Here is a 20,353-nt window from a genome sequence, read left to right as displayed (position 1 = left end):
CAATAACATATAAAGCATTTTGTAACTCTGTCTCAAATTACATCACCAATCTTGCCTCCAAACATCACCCAAACCATCCTCTCCGCTCCTCCCATGACCTCCTGCTCTCTAGCTCCCTTGTCTCCTCCTCCCCTGCTCATCTCCAGGACTTCTCCAGAGCCTCCCCATGCTCTGAAACGCTCTACCCCAATTTATCCGACTATCCCCTACTCTGCCCACTTTTAGGCGATCTCTGAAAACCTACAGTATCTCTTCAGGAAAGCCTGTCCTGCCTTCAGCTAATAACGGAATCTTCTATTCCTTTTGTACCACCAGCCCCTCCATCTTAGATTGTAAACTCCAAGGAGCAGGGCCCTCCTAACCCTCTTGTATTGAACTGTATCATTGCTTTATTGTCTCCCTTTATATTGTAAAGCATTGAGCAAACTGTTGGTGCTATATAAATCCTGCATAGTCATATAATAATAATCTCACATGCATACATACATATACATAATAGGGCCATTTAACCTACCACCATGTCCTTGGAGTGTGAAAGGAAACCAGTGCACCCAAAGGAAACCCACACATGTGCAAGGAGAAGCTCCATGCAGATAGTGTTGTTTAACCAAGGACTCCAGTGCTGCAAGCAGAAGCAGAAGTAGTAATCACTAAGCTACTGTGTGACCCCCAACCTGATGACAAGATCGTCCCCCTCTTTTAGCGGGGAAAAGATGACAAGATCTTTTTCCCTCTTAGCATGTTGACACAGTATTGGATAAGCAATGCTGGAGGCTGTAAACAGTGAACCGGACATTCAGTATAATGAGAACATTAAGGAGGCAGAGAGTACTGGCAATTCCTAGCAATTCCTAAAAAGTACTGGTTATTCCTAGCAAGGCAAGGCCATTGTTGGTCCGATGCTTGCTTGTATAACTCACTTATCCTTTAAGTTGTAAGCAGAGGCTCTACTATAGCATAGTGAGACACACTATTTTGGACACAAGGAGATGAAACAAACCCTACAACTTTTGTATTTCCAAACTCAGGTGAAGGATTGTGAGTATAAAACTATGATGACAAGACATATTTTAAGACTATCCATTAATGATGACTAAAATAAATGTGTCACTTCTGAATAAAAACAATGAACTAACCCTGACTGATCACATGATTTAGTGGGACTGATGGGCACCAGTGACAGCAGTGGCAGGGAACCTCACTAATTACCAGTCTATTCAGCTGGCAAGCATGGAGAGCTCAACACTTTGGGTTTGGATTAAAAAAAACTCAGATTTTTCAGTAATGCAGCATAAAGTGAAATTATGATATATTATATAGTAAGCACCTGCAAAAATACAGATTTTAGCTCAATGAAGGCAGATCTTGGAAATGTTACTGGTGGTATAATAACCCAAGTTAATCTGCATTGGAAATGTATGTATTTAAATGGTAATGCATATGCTTGACCATTTTCTAAAATAATCACTAAATTCCATCTCATCTATAGCATTCTCATATGGTTGCCTCAAGAATAATTCATACCAACTTCACCAACAGTTGTGACTTCATGCTTAGTGTAAATATATACTTTGCTGCAGAATAAATTATTGCATCAATATTCTATCTTTTTGATAACTGTGTGTTTTCACAGAGGAAGCCATTATACCGTTTATATTACATTTGTATCAGATATTAATTATCTCTTATTTCATGATGAGCATAACATGCAATTACATGAATCTTTAAACCAACATTATGTTCACAAAATTCAAAGTAGCGAAACAGAGCAGGCTGTGTGTGTATGCAAGAGTAATCAGTGTCATTTTCATACATTCCTATTTCAGAAGCTTGGTGAACATAAGAAATACCATCTGTTACTCTTTTCCATGATACTGAATTGAGGTTGGTAACTTGGAAAAAGTCCCAACTCCTGGAGAGTCTCAATATTTTCACCACTTCTAAACATTATAAATATGTTCTATTTTCAAGCCGAGCACTTATTAAGGAACTAAAACATTAAAAAAAGCCCCAAAGGGTAGTTAAAGCCAGGACACGGAGACAGTCAAATAATATTATGGTCATGCCCTGTCTGGTACATAATCTATTTTTTTCATTTGTTGATTATCTGGTATGGTAGATGCAAGGGTGAGAATAAGGGCAGAATAATGGCCTCATAGCATGCAAAAAAGCAGTTTGTATTGACCAAACAGATTTCACTCCTAACCTGGATTTCCTCTCAGACCTTAGCAAACGTATCTATGAGTCAACTATAGCAACATATGTCTAAATGGAGCTTCTTAGATAAAGAGCTGGAGTATACTAAGAAGGGTTGTAGGGGGCATTAGGAAGAAAACCTACAACCTACTTTAGTACAACTAAAGACTTCTGTATGACCGTCTAAACCAGTATCAAATCCAGTTACATACTGATGTACAAACTTCATAAAGTGAACAAGAAACTTAATTTACCTTTCCCAAAGTGAGCCAAACCCCCGTTTATTTGTGCCTTGCACGCCCCAACCCCCCTGGAAGGAGCAAATCAACTGTCAATCCTTGAAGCATTGGGAATGACTTGGTGGGCTGATTGGCAAGCTGCAGGCTTGTGAATCAACAGTGACATCAGTGACTGATAGCAAATCCACTGAAACATTTTTGCATCCAACTGTGACAAAAGCAGGTAAAACCAACAGGAGAGTGGCAACTCTACTCTGCATTCAAGAGCAGTGCAGCATCTTTGGTACACTACCACAGGAAGCTGCATTATGTAGATTTCAGTTGCAGGACCAAAAGGTATTTGTGGGACTTTGCAGGAGGGCTAAGGCAAAACGTAAGTGCTGCAACATATATATATATATATTTTTATTTACAGGAGGTCATAATTCTGCTTTAAGACACGTGAATCTTTGCTGCTTATTTCAAATATAAGCAATCTATATATCAGTATCATAATCTGTAACCATCACTTAGTAACAAAGTTATATAATTTAATTCAAATAAAATCAGTTACATAGGTTGTATGTTATATTGAATGAAAATAGATTTGTATAATCATGTCCATATTTTCTTTTCTCACCTTCTAGAATTCGCTATATTTTTTTTCTCTCTATTAAAACATTGATTTTATTATTATAGTTTTTTTTGTAATTCTGAAAAAGTACTTAAACAAAAAACAGTTTTGAAAATGATATAGTGAAACAATTACAGCACATATATGATATTAAACACCTGACAAGCACAAAATATAATCTAACTCAAGCAACACTTTATTTTGAAAAAGTAAGACTCCTTGTTACCCATGTTCTGTCTGGGGACACCCTGGAGTCTCTTCAGTGAACCCTCCCTATATTAAACTGCTCCTCTGATGGAGAAATGTGTTACCAGTGGGTACAATGTTACTAAGGCTCAGTTTTTAAAAAAGGCTAAGAATGTGGTGAAGCCCCTGTGTAAGCGAACACTTTGAATGTTTCCTTTTGGAAGAAAGGTTGCTCCCAGTAAAATGTATTTATTTCCCCTTGTGAGCTGATGTGGTCACCGTCTCAGCATTTAAAGCAGTTCTTCAGTCCCCTGTGTTTAAAGTAAAAGCCAGCAGCTACAGAAACTGTAGCTGCTGACTTTCAAAAAACAGCCACTCACCTGTTCCAGGATCCAGTGCTGCACTCACCCCAGCCAGTTTCTTCAACGCTTTTTGGTCCCTGGCGTCGGCATCTTAGCTATGGGCACCTGAGTGTGACTGCTTTTGGCTTCACAACTGGCTGCCCACTGTGCCAGTGCAAGCCATGCTGCATCTTGTGAATGGTCCCGTGGTTTGAGACCTGGGACATGTCCCAAGAGGCTGTGGGGAGTGGAAGGGGGAAGCAAATTCTGTTATGATCTCCTAGGTGGTCAGAGCAGATACCTGGCAAAATCAGGTACCCGCTCCCCACCCAAAAAAAAAAAAGTGCCATTTATGATAGAGGAGTGGGGATGAGGAGGTTCTGCTTTACAAACTGGAACAAGTAGGATTGTGGAAGAACACTGTGATCTATGCCGTGATGGTTAGGATAAGAAAACTATTCCTTAGCTAAATGACCCATATGCTATAAAAGGGGAAATAGAAAATTGCAATTTCTGAAGTGCCAGCAAGAGGAAACTATGAGGGCACTGGCATGGAGTGTTGCCACACACATCTCTCTCTATTTTTACTGACATCTCAGGACTGTATGAAAACTATTGGTTAGTTAATTTTACTGCCAGAGGGACATTTTAATCCTTTTTATGTATGTTCAGTCTTGGGATATTTCCTTTTTTTTTTTTTTACTTTAAACACACTGACTGAGGCTCTGAAAGCAAATTCAATGCAGTTTGGATACTTTGGATTCGTTAATAGTTTACTATTAGAAAAATTACTGTAAAATTAATTTTTCATTCAGCTCCTCATGCTATTATACCTCACTAGGAAATATTCATTAATGTCACCATTTTTAGTCATCATGGAGATCTTCTATGATAGAAACTAAACTATGTAAGTTCATATTTGTCGCATGTTCTCTTCAATCCCATGATCTAGTGATTTGACTTCTCCCAGGCCCTAGGTAGTACACGTTTTTGTTAACCAACAAATGAAGGCCCTGATCTCACTTACCCTTTTAGGCAGTGGGTGGGTATAAACATGATAAAAATAATTAAATGGACCCACTTTTTAGACCTTATTTATAAGTTAATCTAGATAAAATAAGTAACTCAATTGTTCAGAGCACAATTGGTTCAATAGCCATTTTTAACAACCACTTGTAGAGAGAGTTTAAAGTCTGCTTCTGCTTGTCAGGCTAAGATATTTACTAGTATAGTCAGTCTGTCCAAAGAAAATAAAAACAATGGTAGCATAATTTATATATTGTTTAAAATAATTAAGCATAGCGTGGGCATAGTTTTACTTTAAGATGTCTAGATGTCTACGATGTCTTGAAACATATCTTCTTGGTAAATATCAACCATGTGGACATTTTGGACTGTACATTGGAAAAATTATTCTGAAAATTGCTTTACTTATTTAGGCAGGCCCAGAGCCTTATTAACTTACACAAAATAAATATACACCAGATGTCTTCTGTGGCATAGACAATGAGAGAATTCTTTTATAACAATTTACTTTGACATGTGTTACTAATAAATATGATTATTGCATTATCCCACAATATGGCAAAACACTGATTATACATCCTTGTTTATGCTATTACCCATAGACTTTGAGATCACTTAGTGTGGGAAGAAACTATTTATGGCTTGTACTTATAATCTAAGCTCATTTACTAAGAACAGAGGAGAAAGAAACTGAATAATGTTGAATATTATTATATTCCTCAAGGGTACATGAATGTTAAGCTCTTGACAAGTATAATTTAAAGCATTTAATCAAATTTGTGTAATTCAATGCATTTGGTAGAAAGCAGCAAATTCACATACTGGTCTGCAGTGCTTTTTGGTTTGAGAAATCTTTTTAGTGCTTGTATTATTTGTATGTTATTCTTACCAGATCATTGTAAAAATGGTATGTCGATTTTTTTTTTCTTTTGTTTTTCTTAGGTTTCTTTTCATATTAGGATAATATACATGACGATGAAAACAAATAATGTCTATGACATCATAGAAGTCTCTACGTAAAGACATTTATTATTAACATTTAAACCCCAGTTATTCCACACTCCCAAAGACACATGTATCAAACAAAAATATAAATAAAAATGTTAACTGAGCTACACAGAATTCAGGACTTAAAGTGATTGTAAAGCTGATCTTTTAAAATAACAACCATGTCATACTTACCTGCTCTGTGCAATGGTTTTACACAAGGCAGCCTGGAATCTCATCTTCTGGGGTCTCCCGCCAGTGCTGCCTGCTCCTCCTCTTCTTTGTCTGCCCCCATGGCAATCTGCTCGCTATGGGGACAGGCATGCAGGCTTAATCCTGAGCAAGGCTGTGTGTATTCATAGACACAAATAGCTGGGCCCTGCCTCCTGCTCCCTCCTCATAGGCTTTGACTGACAGCAGCGGAGCCAATGGCTCATCCTACTGCCAAATCTCCTATGAGAAAAGAGAGCAGAGAAGAGCTGGCTGCTGCAGACGGGCACAGTATTGGATCAAGGTTGGGCTCAGGTAAGTGTTTAAGGGGGAGTAACATTTGAAAGATTTTGTTTCCCTTAATGTAGAGAATGCACTAAGATAAAAAAAAATGTTTTACCTTTATAACCATTTTGAAGCCTAAGTTTAGCTTGGCCAGAAATCAAACAAATGCATATTCCAGTGCCTTGTAAATATAAAAAAGCAACTTTGCTGACTCACCCCTCTTGTTCTTGGGAGCTGCTCCTTCAGCCCACTTCATGTTCACCAAGGGCATCAATATTTCATCCCCTACATCATTACATGGTGCCTATTCTTGCAGTATTAGGAACCTGTCTACCCCTGGAGTAAGAAGAAGGTGAAGGGGATCTGTGACACCACCAGACCAGACTAAAAAACACCTAGATTAAAGGTAAGTATATATTTTTTTCCAAGTATATAAACAAAGTTTGGTGCTCACACTCTGCAAATATAATCTTAGTATCACCAAACAATCTCATATTATATCCCTGTCTATATTCACACAAATTGCACAAAGTGAAAGAAATATTAAAAGTCCCACACCACTATGTGAGTATTTAAAGTGCCATATATAGTGGTCTTATTCCTCATATAGTGTTATTCCTCTTCCTTCTGCTAATTACATCATTGCTCCACCAAGTGTAACACACCAATGCATTCACCACAGATCTATGACCACTTATTGAAAAGGAAGGGCATAAGCCCTATTAGCCAAGGATCCTGGCACAATTCCCTAATGAATTGACAGCTAGTTTCTTCCCTTTCTGTGGACCTCTTCTTCAGGGTAACATACAGCTTTCCCTCATAAAATGAACAATGTGCATCAAAAAACAAATAATTTCATAGTGTATTTACTAAAAGGGTAAAAGCACTTAATAATGTGTACAAGAAATACACTCACATTCACTAGTGTCCAATACCTCAGCACCAATACACTCAACCTCTAGTAGTTGCCGCCTCTCTGCTCTCTAGAACCAGCATGCTTTCCACTTTTCAGAATCGGAACTGATGTCACCACGTAGGCCAAATATGGTGGACGTGTTATTGCCACTACATGTTTCACCATCACGGCATCCTCAGGAAGCTCCTGAGGAAGCTGCGAGGACACCGTGATGGCAATAACATATCCACCATATCCAGTCTACGTGTTGACATAATTTCCGGTTCCAGCAATTGGAATGCACGCCAGCTCCAGAGAGTGAAGTGGTGCTGACTAATAGAGGCTGAGTGTATTGGTGCTGAAGTATTGGGCACCAGCGAATGTGAGTGTATTTCTTGTACACATTATTGAGTGATTTTACCCATTAAATACTTCACTATGAAGTGATTTGTTTTCTGGTTCACATTGTTGATTTTCTGAGGGAGAACTGTATGCCACTCTAAGGAAGAGGTCACAGAAAGGGAAGATACCAGCTAAGTAGAATTACACTTAAAAGGGCAGAAGCACATTGTTATTATTGCAATACTCCTTATCACAAGTTTTTTATGTTTTAGAGGGTTTTTTTTTTTATTTTGCAGGGGTTTTTCCAGTATGGGGGACACATGGCAAATCTAGATTTCAAAGTGAACCCATAATCAAAAGTAAACAGTTAAATATTTTACAGAGAATATGTAGAAAAGTTAATAGTGGCTAAATAGTATTCTAAAAACTCTACCTTTCTTCCTAAATTGTTCCTGAAAAATAGCATATTGACGTGTGATTGTGCCTAGGCACTGCTATTCATGTAGACCTCCTCCACTCTTCCTACCACTCCAGCCCCCTCAGTTATTTCCTCCTGTACCACTATCCCCTCCCTCCTAGATTGTAAGCTCCAAGGAGCAGGGTTATCGAACCCCTCGTGTATCACATTGTATTGTTATTGTACTGTTGCATGTTCTGTCTCCCATTGTAATGTACAGCGCTGAGCGAACTGTTGGCGCTTTATAAATACTGTATAATAATAATAATAATAATAATGGACACATAGTAGTATATCTGTAATGTGACATCATCTAAGACATATGCCTCTATACCAGGGGTGGGCAAACTTTTTGACTTGAGGGCCGCAATGGGTTCATATATTGGACCCGGGGGCCGGACCAAGAGTAGATGAATGATGTGTATGTGTCATCCATAGTAAGTATAGTAATATTCCCCCATAGTAAGCATAGTAATTAATCCCCCATAGTAATTAATCCCCCATATAGTAATTCATCCCCCATATAGTAATTCATCCCCCATATAGTAATTCATCCCCCATAGTAATTCATCCCCCATATAGTAATTCGTCCCCCATATAGTAATTCGTCCCCCATATAGTAATTCGTCCCCCATAGTAATTCATCCCCCCTATAGTAATTCATCCCCCATAGTAATTCATCCCCCATATAGTAATTCATCCCCCATAGTAATTCATCCCCCACATAGTAATTCATCCCCCACATAGTAATTCATCCCCCATATTAATTCATCCCCCATATTAATTCATCCCCCATGTAGTAATTCATCCCCCATATAGTAAGTCCTCCATATAGTAATTCATTCCCCATATAGTAAGTCCTCCATATAGTAATTCATTCCCCATATAGTAAGTCCCCCATATAGTAATTCATTCCCCATATAGTAAGTCCTCCATATAGTAATTCATTCCCCATATAGTAAGTCCCCCATATAGTAATTCATTCCCCATATAGTAAGTCCTCCATATAGTAATTAATTCCCCATATAGTAAGTCCCCCATATAGTAATTCATCCCCCATATAGTAAGTCCTCCATATAGTAATTCATTCCCCATATAGTAAGTCCTCCATATAGTAATTCATTCCCCATATAGTAAGTCCCCCATATAGTAATTCATTCCCCATATAGTAAGTCCTCCATATAGTAATTCATTCCCCATATAGTAAGTCCCCCATATAGTAATTCATTCCCCATATAGTAAGTCCTCCATATAGTAATTAATTCCCCATATAGTAAGTCCCCCATATAGTAATTCATCCCCCATATAGTAAGTCCTCCATATAGTAATTCATTCCCCATATAGTAAGTCCTCCATATAGTAATTCATTCCCCATATAGTAAGTCCCCCATATAGTAATTCATTCCCCATATAGTAAGTCCCCCCTATAGTAATTCATCCCCCATATAGTAAGTCCCCCATATAGTAAGTCCCCCCCCTGTGTCAATTCACTTACCTTTGGTCCGCGCGTTCCTCTCGTATTCCCGCGCCGTTCTGGTCTTCAGGGAGGACTGTGAGAGGAGTTCGTCACGCTGCCCCGCCTACATCCTGGCTGCCCCGCCTACATCCTGACAGCTGCAGAGTCCTGACGTCCGAGAGGAGGGAGGGGGGCGGCCATCCGAGAGGGGGGGCGGCCATCCGAGAGGAGAGGAGTGGAGAGGAGGGAGGGGAGCGGGCGCCCGGCACACAGGAGAGCCGCATCTAAATTTGTAAAGAGCCGTGGCTTGCCGACCACTGGCCTTGCGGGAGCCTAGCTCCGCGGGCCGGATTAAAAGGTCCGCCGGGCCGTATACGGCCCGCGGGCCGTAGTTTGCCCATTGCTGCTCTATACTCTAGTCTTTAAGGATTGTTATTGTCATGAAATGTTAAGTGACATTGGGTGATATCATTACGGTACTGAACACTGTACGTCTGATGGCCTGTTGAAGAGGAAGCTGTACCTGCAGTTCCTGCAGTACATGGGCTTTTTAGCTCCTACTTTACTCTGTAGATCCATTTCTTACTTGTTATTCATTGTCCCACCAATCATCAGATCGCTAGTCATCAAATTGCAAATCACACAACAGGAAAGAGAGCCCTGTATAATCCTGAACACTTATATTTTCACTAAAGCATACCCTTATGGCAACTATCAATGCTTCAAACCCAGTTTTTAGTATACATACTTTTTATATGATGGAAGTAATTCAGCCTGGAACAGCAGCTGCTGGAAAAGCATGGAGCTGAAGGTCTTAGTAAATAGTATGTAACTCACAGAGTACAGGGGTTAGAAATAACTAACAACTAAGAGCAGGGGTCAGAAGTATCTAAGACAAAGATTGCTGGGGCCAGGAGTATGTAAGTGATAGATTGCATAGGTTAGGAATATGTAATTTCCTAGTTCATATAGTGTAGGAGTCAAGAGTATGTAATGCACAGAGTTCAGGTGTCAGAAGTATGTAACACAGTTCAGGGGTCATGAGTATATAATGCACATGGTGCAGGGGTCACGAGAAAGTAGCGCACAGATTGGAGGGGTCTGGAGTACATAATATGCAGACCTCAAGGGTCATGCATACTTTACATACAAAGTTCAGGCACCAGAAGTTTTACGGCATAGAGTGTAGGGGACAGGAGTACATAAAGCACAGACTGTAGGGGTCATCAGTAGGTAATGCACGAGTCAAGATCACATAAAATACAGTCCATTCAGTGTGCAGTGGTTAGTAGTATGTAATGTACAACCCAGTTAACATAGTGCAGGAATAAAGGTAAGCAATGTGCAGAGCCACCTCCCTACTGTCATTTATCCTCACATAAATATATATAAATCAAGTACAGATAGCAGGAGAGCAGTCAGCATAGTTATTAAACTACCAGGCACCAGTGCTGTGGATAGTTGTTTGGGAAATGTTGGGGGGATCAGTTCCGGAAATAAACTTGTTCTCGTCCATTTTCAGCTAGCTATTCTGTCCACAGTAACATACAAATCTTTATCTAATATCATAGTTCTACAATCACTAGTGAAGAAAAAAATACAAAAAAGCTGAAATCTTATCAGCTGAGGAGACACACTGGGAAGCCTGAGAAAAATTATGTTCGGTATACACAGTTAGATTCAGTGCTGTCTGGGTCATCCAGAAGCTCTAATGGCTGTTAAAACAGCTATGAAGACAGCTAAACACATTTTTTCCTTTTTACTGCACAGCTTGCCAAAAGGATATGTTACTAGTGACAACAATTCTGAAGTCCCCTCCTGCACCTTTCTTAATTGGGAATGTCTCGGGGGTACCAGATCACTGTCCAAATCAACCTCTCAAATCTTTAATGATACATCACTGGATTTGAGTTATCTTCACATTCACACAGGTATTCTAAATTAAAATTGCCACAATAGCCTCCTTAATGGGGCCGATCCAGGTCCCAATGCAACTGTGTGGGCTGCTATGGCTTTTGTTACACTACTGCTCAGGACTCAGGAGTATGTAACTTACACTATACAATACATATCTCTGAATGCTGCAGTTTTTATGTTGTGCTGTATATTCCATATATTCCATACTCCTAACAGCTACATTCTGCATATAGTGCTGTGCATTGCATACTCCTAACCACCATACTCTCAGCATACAGAGTGCAGTGTTCAGCTACTTCACATACATTGCAGAATGCAGCATTCAGGCATTTGTAACATACAGTCCAGCTTTCCTAATACAAAATTCAAGTATACTCCCTCCATGCCTATTTAATCCACCCACAAGAAAAGATACCTCACTTCAACCTTCCTATGCCAAATGTTTTACCCCCAGAGCACAATTCCCCCCCCCCCCCCCAAAACAAAATCTCCTTTCACTATCTACACCCTTCCTGGCCAAGAAAAAAATATCTCTCAGCAGAAATCCCACTCCAAGCAATTTTATTGACACCAGCAAAATGTTTCTACTCATCCCCAAAGCAAAAATCCCAACCCTGTGCAAAATTCTAACTAAAATGGTCCCTTGGTCAGCATAAATCCCCCATTCCCTCTCGGAACTCCCCAAACTTTAGAAACTACAAGACTGACAGGCATTTTCTTACACTTTCCTTCAGCTATGTCATGGGACATGGCAGACACAAGGAGAAGCTTAGCAGCTCTTCTTTCAGGATCCAACTGCAGCTCTGATAGATGGGTGCCCAGGTCAAGAGCTGGCAGCTGAAGTAGGTATATTTAAAAAAATGCAGATGTTTGCAGTGGCAGGACCTGAGGCACCCCAATGGAGATGCAGAGCATGTGCCTCTGGTGCCCGCCACTAGCAATGACAATCACAAACAGAACAAATCTGATTGCAAACGGTTCTCAAGAAAAAATGATTATGTTTATAATTATAATATTACTTATAAGCACATTTCAGTACACATGCTGACACCTAATCCATGGAATGCATTGAGAAAGTGCATATAAAGTGTGTTAACCCGTGTGCAGCTTTGCTAATAAATAACATCAAATTAAATAAATATACAAATAAATGAATATCCTTCTAATGTATACAATGATACATAAAGTGCAATGGTATCACTGTGCAGGACTGCTGCTACCACTGCTGCAGTGTACTCACACACTACCAAAAACAATTACCAACATTAAAAATGGTGCGCTATCCCTTTAAACGTTATGAATACTGATCCAAACCATAAATAAATGCAATAAATTATAGAAATTCTTCTTTGATATCCACCTAAAAACTAAATACCACATAACCTCATCCCATGATAAAATGTAAAAGTGCAAACAAAAGTCATCTGATGGTATTTTTTTTACAGTTAAAAATATAAATGTCCAGGCATATCAAGTGTTACCATTCCGCGATATAAATGAATCCATACCAGGGGCGGACTGACAACTCATGGGGCCCTGGACAATAGGGGATCGTGGGGCCCCTGTGTCCTTGCCCAAACTTAAAAAAGTCTATGAAAAAGGTACCAGGGGCATCTCATGGGGCCCCCTACTGACCCTGGGCCCTCGGGCAGTGCCCAAGTTTCCAAATGGTCAGTCCGCCCCTGATCCATACAGTTCTTTCACAAATGCTTCAGTGCCCACTATCCCAATACACCTCCATGGGCAGTGCTCGCTCACCTTGATAATTGGTCTTTAAACAATAGCACACTCACGGTTTGTTAGAAAGTCACTGCATGTCCACCTGTGGCTCTTAGCAGCTACTTTCCACGTGGGGTCTCTTTAAGAGACTAGGCACCTCTGCCTCCAGTGTGAATATAGCTCAAGGTAACTCATATGAATTATCTTCCCTTCTCTTGAGCCAGATTCACACTGGAGGCAGAGGTATCTGGTCTCTTAAAGAGACCCCACATGGTAAGTAGCTGCTAATAGCCAGAATACAATCCCTTTGGCAGCACACCATTTTTAATATTAGGCATAGAGAAAGTGCAGCATATCTGTTCAGGGCTTTAATTCATTTCCAAGCAAAGCTGTAACCTTTTTTTGTAACTAATCTACTGACTGTGACACCTATCACATTCAGATGTGTGAAAAGCTGTTAAATCTGTCAAAAAAAATTGAAGACCTCAGATTAAAGTATATTGGGTGGGATTTCTGACCTGAAGTGAGTCTGTTAGGAAAATTCAATTGGACAAAGAACTCTCCCTGTAAAAAGAAAATAAATCTAAATCAGAGCTCTATTGAGAAGCTGCCACTTCTGGATGCCCTTGTTCCCCCTTGTAGTCAGTGACCTGTACATTACTGCAGGATGCAGAATGACATGAAGGTTGGAGGGAGGACTCAGTGAGTGAGCTGGGGACCAGGAACTCGACACTCCAGAAAGTGTTGTTTCTCAACAGGGGGGAAAAAGTGAGTATTTGCTCTCTTTGTTTGCAGAAAGGTGTCAGGACCTGGATCTGAACCTGTGACCTCTGACGTGCCTGGCACAATCTCTTCTTGCTGAGTCACCTGAGATGCTCTACAGTCCCCTATCTGACTGTTTGGATTTTCTTCCCTTGTTTCTTGTTTTTGGTGAACCATTAAGTCTTTGCTCATCCCCTGAACTTCCTATCTTAAGCATTGTCTCTATGCTTCCTATTTGCCAGATTGTTGTGCTCTCTCTCCAGCCAATATCTTGCTCGTGCCACTCCTGCTGCTGTCTATCTCCTTTACCACTCGTTACTAAACTTTGGCTTGGTCCTCAACTACTCTTCTGCTTAATCCCAACCTGTGACCATACGTTACCGACCTTTGGTTTGTTTATTGACTATGCCTCTGATTTAACCCCACCTGCTATATCTGCTACTGGACCCTGACTTACTCACCTCCTGGTGGGGTGATCCTAAGGACTGCAACCTGGTACTAACATGCAGCAAAACCAATCTTTACCATCAGGAGCTCTGGTTCTGGTTAGTGCTTAGACTCCACACCTCAGATGATTCCAAATCATCTGTTTTTACCTATCCTTCTGGCCAGTGGGAGCCTCTCTACTACTATAGCTATTGGTCTCTGAGCCTGACCTTAGATCATGACAATAGAGCTGTTTTAGCCAATTTATTTTTCCGAGACAGTCACTTTAAGCACAATTGCAGTGTTTGAGAAGTGCTTTATCTTATTCTTTTATACATTACAATCAGTTTCAGTATACTTTAATAAACTTTTAAAACTTTAAAAACCATTTATTTTTAGCATACTTAATTGTAATTGTTCTGTAAATAAATGTAAGAAAAGTATATACATTCCTACAATGCTCATATAAAGGGCTTTTGGTATGAATGACGAGTTTAAAAATGCTGCCAAAACACAGAGGAGTTGGAATTTGTACTGGGACGTTCCACTTAGTCATAACTAAAGTATGTAGCACAGTGTATGTATGGTTAGTAAGAACACCCAAACACAGCCTACATATAACACTTTAAATGCAGGAGATAATGTTCCATTTTGTCACAAAACACTTTGGCTTAACTAGAATACACTGTTAACTGCTTAAGGCGCATATCAAAGCAAAATTATAAAAAAATCATATTTCATATATCTCTGTATTGCATTTTCCCCATGTTTTATCCCATTATACAGATTGCAAGGACAGAAAAATAGCTGTTAATGTTCCAAAAATGTAGTCTTCCTCTTTAACATGACAACACACTGTATTTCGGTCTTGAATTCCAAAGCACATGTTGTCAGCCCGGCCTACTTCATTTCTTAAAGAACACATACTTTTAATTTTCCTCCCGTTCTTTATAAACCCTCCTTGAGCACAGGCAGAGTGCATCAATTTATCAGCTCACATGATTTCTGGCAAAGTCAACAGATATATTTTTGCACTTGTAAAACAGATATAATAAAATACTTTTAGTAGTAAATTTAGCAAACCTAAAGGGAGAAAATAAGTGAAGTTCATTGTTAGGGTTTATAGTTCATACATTTAATGTACTAAATACCAGTTACCTAATTTAATTAGGATACTACAAAGGGCATTTTTTCATGTGTGCGTTAACATTTGTTATTAAAGTCCTAATCAACAAATATATTTTTCTTTTATTGTAGTGTATTAAACTGTAGCAGAACGTGGTGACTATGCCCTAAGCTTAAGTATTCTTTATTAAATGTAGTATTCTGACATGCGGTAGTTAACTCTCCTGGTATATGCATTTATACAATGTGTTTACTCCACGACAGAAGTACATTTCAGGGCTTTTCCTACCCAATTTTATTTAGAGGAAACCAAAAGTTCACAAAAATATCTTCCCACTCAGAGGGATCCCACCATCAATACAACAAAACAACATTCAAACTTCCTGGCTCTCTGTATCAGACCTGCAGCTTAGGTCTCATGTCTTAGTCTTCCAGACCATCCAGCACCCATCCCCAATGCTAGTACACAAATGCTGTACCTCTTCAGCTCTGTGTCTTTCCTTTTCAGCTCCCAACTGTACCATCTCTCATAGACTTTTCTTTAGACTCGGGCCTCTGGCATGGGGCACCTCTGACCCTCAGGTGAGACCCTGTCTCTTTGCTTCTTTCTCCCTTACAATCACTGACCCCTTCAAGATGATGGGGCACAAACTCCTAATCCTGTCTTTCTTAAAAGAAAAGCACACACCTGCACTGTTAGTGGGCCTGTTTTCTCCAAAACCTGGCCCAAACTGCCTTATCACACAGTGGCATGGCCTCTCCATGCCACAGTGTGTTTGTTGCTAGGCTGTGACCAGCCTGAAATTTTGTTAACATTTTTCTGGACTTCTGTTTCTCCTAAGCTCAGTGTGTTGATCTCTTTGAATGTTACTGTTGAGGGGGTTTCACTAATCAGTGTGAGAAGAACTACTGCTAGTTATCTGAGCCAACCATTTCCTGAGGACTTTGTTGAGAGATATAGTTTGAGCTAACATCTCTACTTAGGCCTTGCCTTAGCCTGGAACAAATAATGGAGGGCCTTGAACTTTAGCTGCCTTCTGGATATCTACCTGGAAGAGTGTTGCAGAGAATCTGGGTAGAAACTACTGCTGCTGTTTGTTAAGGGATTCAATACCTTCAGACTGAGGTATTTTAGACAGCTATCAGAAGATTAAGAGGCAGATTTAATAGAGAGTGATCCACTGCAATCCAAGAAAGACTGTGACTGCTCTTAAAGGGGCACAGATCTGTCTGGCTGCTCTTACAGGGCTAGCAATTACCAAGAGTACAATTCTAAAGAGTCTACTTCTTTTATCCTCAGCATTCCTGTTCTAGTTTTGTGATTTTTGGGGGTATAGTACACCCCTAAACCCACTTCTTAGAACTAAATTCAGGAATAAAAAGTTAACTTATTTTTTCCCCACCATTCACCAAGAACCAGACACTGAGATGGAAATATTAGCCTGCCACACTACTTTTAGGGTCATTCCATATCACCACAAGAGTACTACAGGAAAATGATTCATAGTTCTAATGTGTGTGTCTGCGTATATAGTTAATTATGGGATAAGTATATGAATTACTTAGTTCAAACAGAAAATAATCATAGTAGGAAATGCTTAAAATAAGAATTCAATACCTCAGGCACCGGACTTCAAATCTTTATTGTTGACCAGCCATGTGCATCTAGTTAAAAGTAAGGTATGGACAAGTGAGCCATTTCTGGCTGAAAATGTATACTCACTAGGTGGCCATAGCCTCACAAACATTTATTGATCTGGGTGTCACTTCTAAAAAACATTATATTTGGATTTTGGATCCTGATATATTGAATTCTTCTTTTGCAAATTTAATTGCTTAGAACTTAAAAAGTGAGAACACAGATAGCTGAAACAAGTTTAAAATGTACAAACAAACTGCAATATTTCTAAGTAAAAGAAAATTGATCTTTTGTTTACTTGCGGATGTTAGATTTGAATACTTGAACATTGCTTTGGATGACATCATGAAGTTGATACAGAAAAGTGCCGTATCAGCATCCGGATGAATGGAGATTATTCTCCCATCACACAAGCATTGGGAAAGTGATCAACTCTAAAGTTAATCACTCTTACCAATGCTCTTGTGATGGAGATTGATCTCAATTCATCTTAATGCAGAACGGATGCTGCTCTGCAGGAAAGAGACGTACAACTAATCTATCCAAAACATTGAATGTCAAATTGTCAGTGTGACATTGGCCAAACTTGCAGTGATTCTGATGCTGAGCACATAGGATTAGTACTCTAATTAATTTCAGTGGAGGCTGGCACTTGTATGTCTGATATTAACATACTTATCATTTTTATCTTATGTGATTATATTCCAATTAATGACATTAACAGCTGCATGAAATAAGCAAACTTGCATTGTAGGATATCATTTAACAGATATCTATTGAGTGTTTTTTTTGTTTGAGTAATGTATTGGAATACTAGCTGATGAAATAGGAAACATGTATAGGTTACTATATAGGTTTTAAGATTTCAGAGGTGTCATGTGCCATCTTTTAAATAGGATATCTAAATCCAAGAACTTGGATGTTGCCGCTGCATTAGTTTTCTTTTTTTTCCAGATTAAGCACATTTTCTGCAAGTACAGAAAATACCCATTGATCCTAATAGAAATCCAGTATCCTTGTAACTTTGTGTTGACTGCACTGAGATCTCAAACAATGTTATCAGCTTGCTCAGCTGTCCAGCTTGTCCTCATTGGACAAGGCAATTTCCCTCTATGTAATGGACACAGGGAGAGGAGGAAGTATTTGTGGTCTAAATCACTCATTAACGATCTACTAACCACTAAAACCAATGGCCATTACTCCATTCTCATACTCTTAGACCTTTATGCTGCATTTAACACAGTTGACCACCCGCTCCTCCTCAGTAAACTTCACCTCCTTGGCCTCCATGACTCTGCCCTCTTCTCATTGTCCTCTTACCTTTCTCAGTGCACTTTCAGCATCACATACAACACCAACTCCTCTGTTCCTCTTCCTCTTTCTGTTGGGATACCCCAAGGCTCTGCCATTGGGCCCTTCCTTTTCTCTCTTCTCCCTCCCCCCCGAGCCAATTGATAACCTCCCATGGCTTCCAATATCACCTCTACGCTGACGACACCCAGATCTGTCTCTCCACTCCACAGCTCACCCCCTAGATCTTCAGCCTGTTATGAATGCTGTGTGAGTATAACCTGCACAGAGGACTGATCAATTAGACTGGCTGCAAAATCACAAATATGTACCAGTGAACAAATATGTGAGTGCAAACATAAAAATTGCTGCACGGCCTCTCCCAAAAACTACTTTAAATAATGAATTAAATAAATTAATGCACTTCCTACTACACAAAGGGTCCCCACAAATGTACATGTGCTATAATGCCCCGTGGGCTGGCAATTATATCCCTCCTTCCCAGTGACTAAATCCCAATAAACCAATAAGTAAATACAAGGTGCTTAAACAAACAACAATAGTGCTAAAAATATTGAAATTGTGTAAAACATTATATATATATATATATATATATATATATATATATATACATTAAAGTCCCAATAATTGTGCAAACATATAAAAGTTCCAAAAACATTTAAAATTCTAAAAAAGCCCAAATAAATCCCCATCCTCATCTGGTGTGAATATTAAGTGATACAGTAGTAAATCTTCTTATTCGTAGCAATTCTCTGTGCGTAGTGCTCCAATTAGTGCTCCTCTCCAGAGCCCCACTCACCACAGATAATTGACCACCTGGAATGGTAGGTCAAATATTGCATGAGATGTTTCAGCGCTCTCCTGCAGGAAAGCTGGTCATCTGTGTGGTCTTCTACACCTCTATAAGCTGATGATAGACTTCGTAGGGGAAACACCTCTAGATCAATCGTTTGCCACAAAACTCCTCCAGAACCTTCACAATACTCCTCCACCACCATAAAAACATCAAAGGGAAACTTCCATAGAGTAACAACATGTTTATTAGGTAAAAAACAATTAAAAATGCACTTACATAAAAACCATGTGTATGGCACTTTAAATCCCAGCAAAAAGCAATTACTTCTCAGAGGACGAGTGTAGCGCTATCAAACCCTACATGTTTTATCGTATGACGTCATCAGGAGTGTGCTTAGCGCTGTCAAACCCTGATCTACATGTTTCGTTGTATGACATCATCAGGAGCATTACTACTGTATCACTTAACCATTAGCCGCCCGGCCAATAGCCGTTTGGCGGCTTGAAAAGCGCTGCAGCTTTCCGGGTCCACGCCATTTGGCGTGCTCCCGCACATGCGCCGTTTGCGCTATTGCAGAGCGGCGCAGCAGCGGGATCTGTCACCGCCCGTGCACCTCGGACACGGCCGATGACAGATCCGAGTACCGGCTCCCGTTGCCGGTACCATGTGACCTGCCGCGACCAATCACAGCAGGTCACATGACAGTTGTATACAATGGATGGCTTCATTCATGATGCCATCCATTGTATACTAGTGCCTAGCTGTGAATGGTCACAGCTAATCACATGCACATGTCATGTGATTAGCTGTGACCAAATCACAGCTAAGCACAAAAAAAAAAAAAAAAAAAAAAAAAAGCTGAATGAATCGATTTCATTCAGCTAAATGCTTGCTTATAGCAAAGTAATTCTTTGCTATAAGCAAATTGTGTAAAAAAAAAAAAAAAAAAAAATACTGATCACTTCCCCAAAGTAGTACAATGTTACTATGGTAACATTGTACTATTTTGGTCATAGTAAAATATGAAAAAAAATCTTAAAAAAAATAAAAAAAAATGTAATAAAAAATTAAATATAATAAAAAAATAAAAAAAAATTTAAAAAAAAATATAATTTTTTTTTTTTCATACTGTCACCAGTCAGTGTCCCTGTTCACCGCCATGCCAGTTATATGATGACGCTGTACTGCACTGGTGACAGTATGTAAAAAAAAAAATAGTGAAAATAATATTTTTCATTTTTTCATTTTCGGAAAAATTATGACAAAAAAATACAACTTCAAAAAACTCGCCATGCCTCTTATGAAGTACGTCCGACTGTCTACTCAGCAAAAAGGGGTCATTTGGGGATATCTGTACTATTCTGACATTCTTGGACCTCAAGAAATTAGATTGGCTGTCAGTACTTCAGGATTGATCAATATTCA

At 39.4% G+C, this 20,353-nt stretch overlaps 1 protein-coding gene across 5 annotated transcripts in view; it reads left to right on the top strand.

Annotated features, from left to right (window-relative positions):
* The window catches only part of AUTS2 (activator of transcription and developmental regulator AUTS2), a 1,792,114-nt gene that overhangs the window by 763,960 nt on the left and 1,007,801 nt on the right, over positions 1–20,353 (top strand). The window lies entirely within an intron of this gene.

This window comes from Staurois parvus, unplaced genomic scaffold (assembly GCF_062004578.1).
Source record: "Staurois parvus isolate SC_StPar_1 unplaced genomic scaffold, SC_StPar_1.0 ptg000058l, whole genome shotgun sequence".
In the NCBI taxonomy this organism is placed as follows: domain Eukaryota; kingdom Metazoa; phylum Chordata; class Amphibia; order Anura; family Ranidae; genus Staurois; species Staurois parvus.
This window is presented reverse-complemented; position numbering and strand designations above follow the sequence as displayed.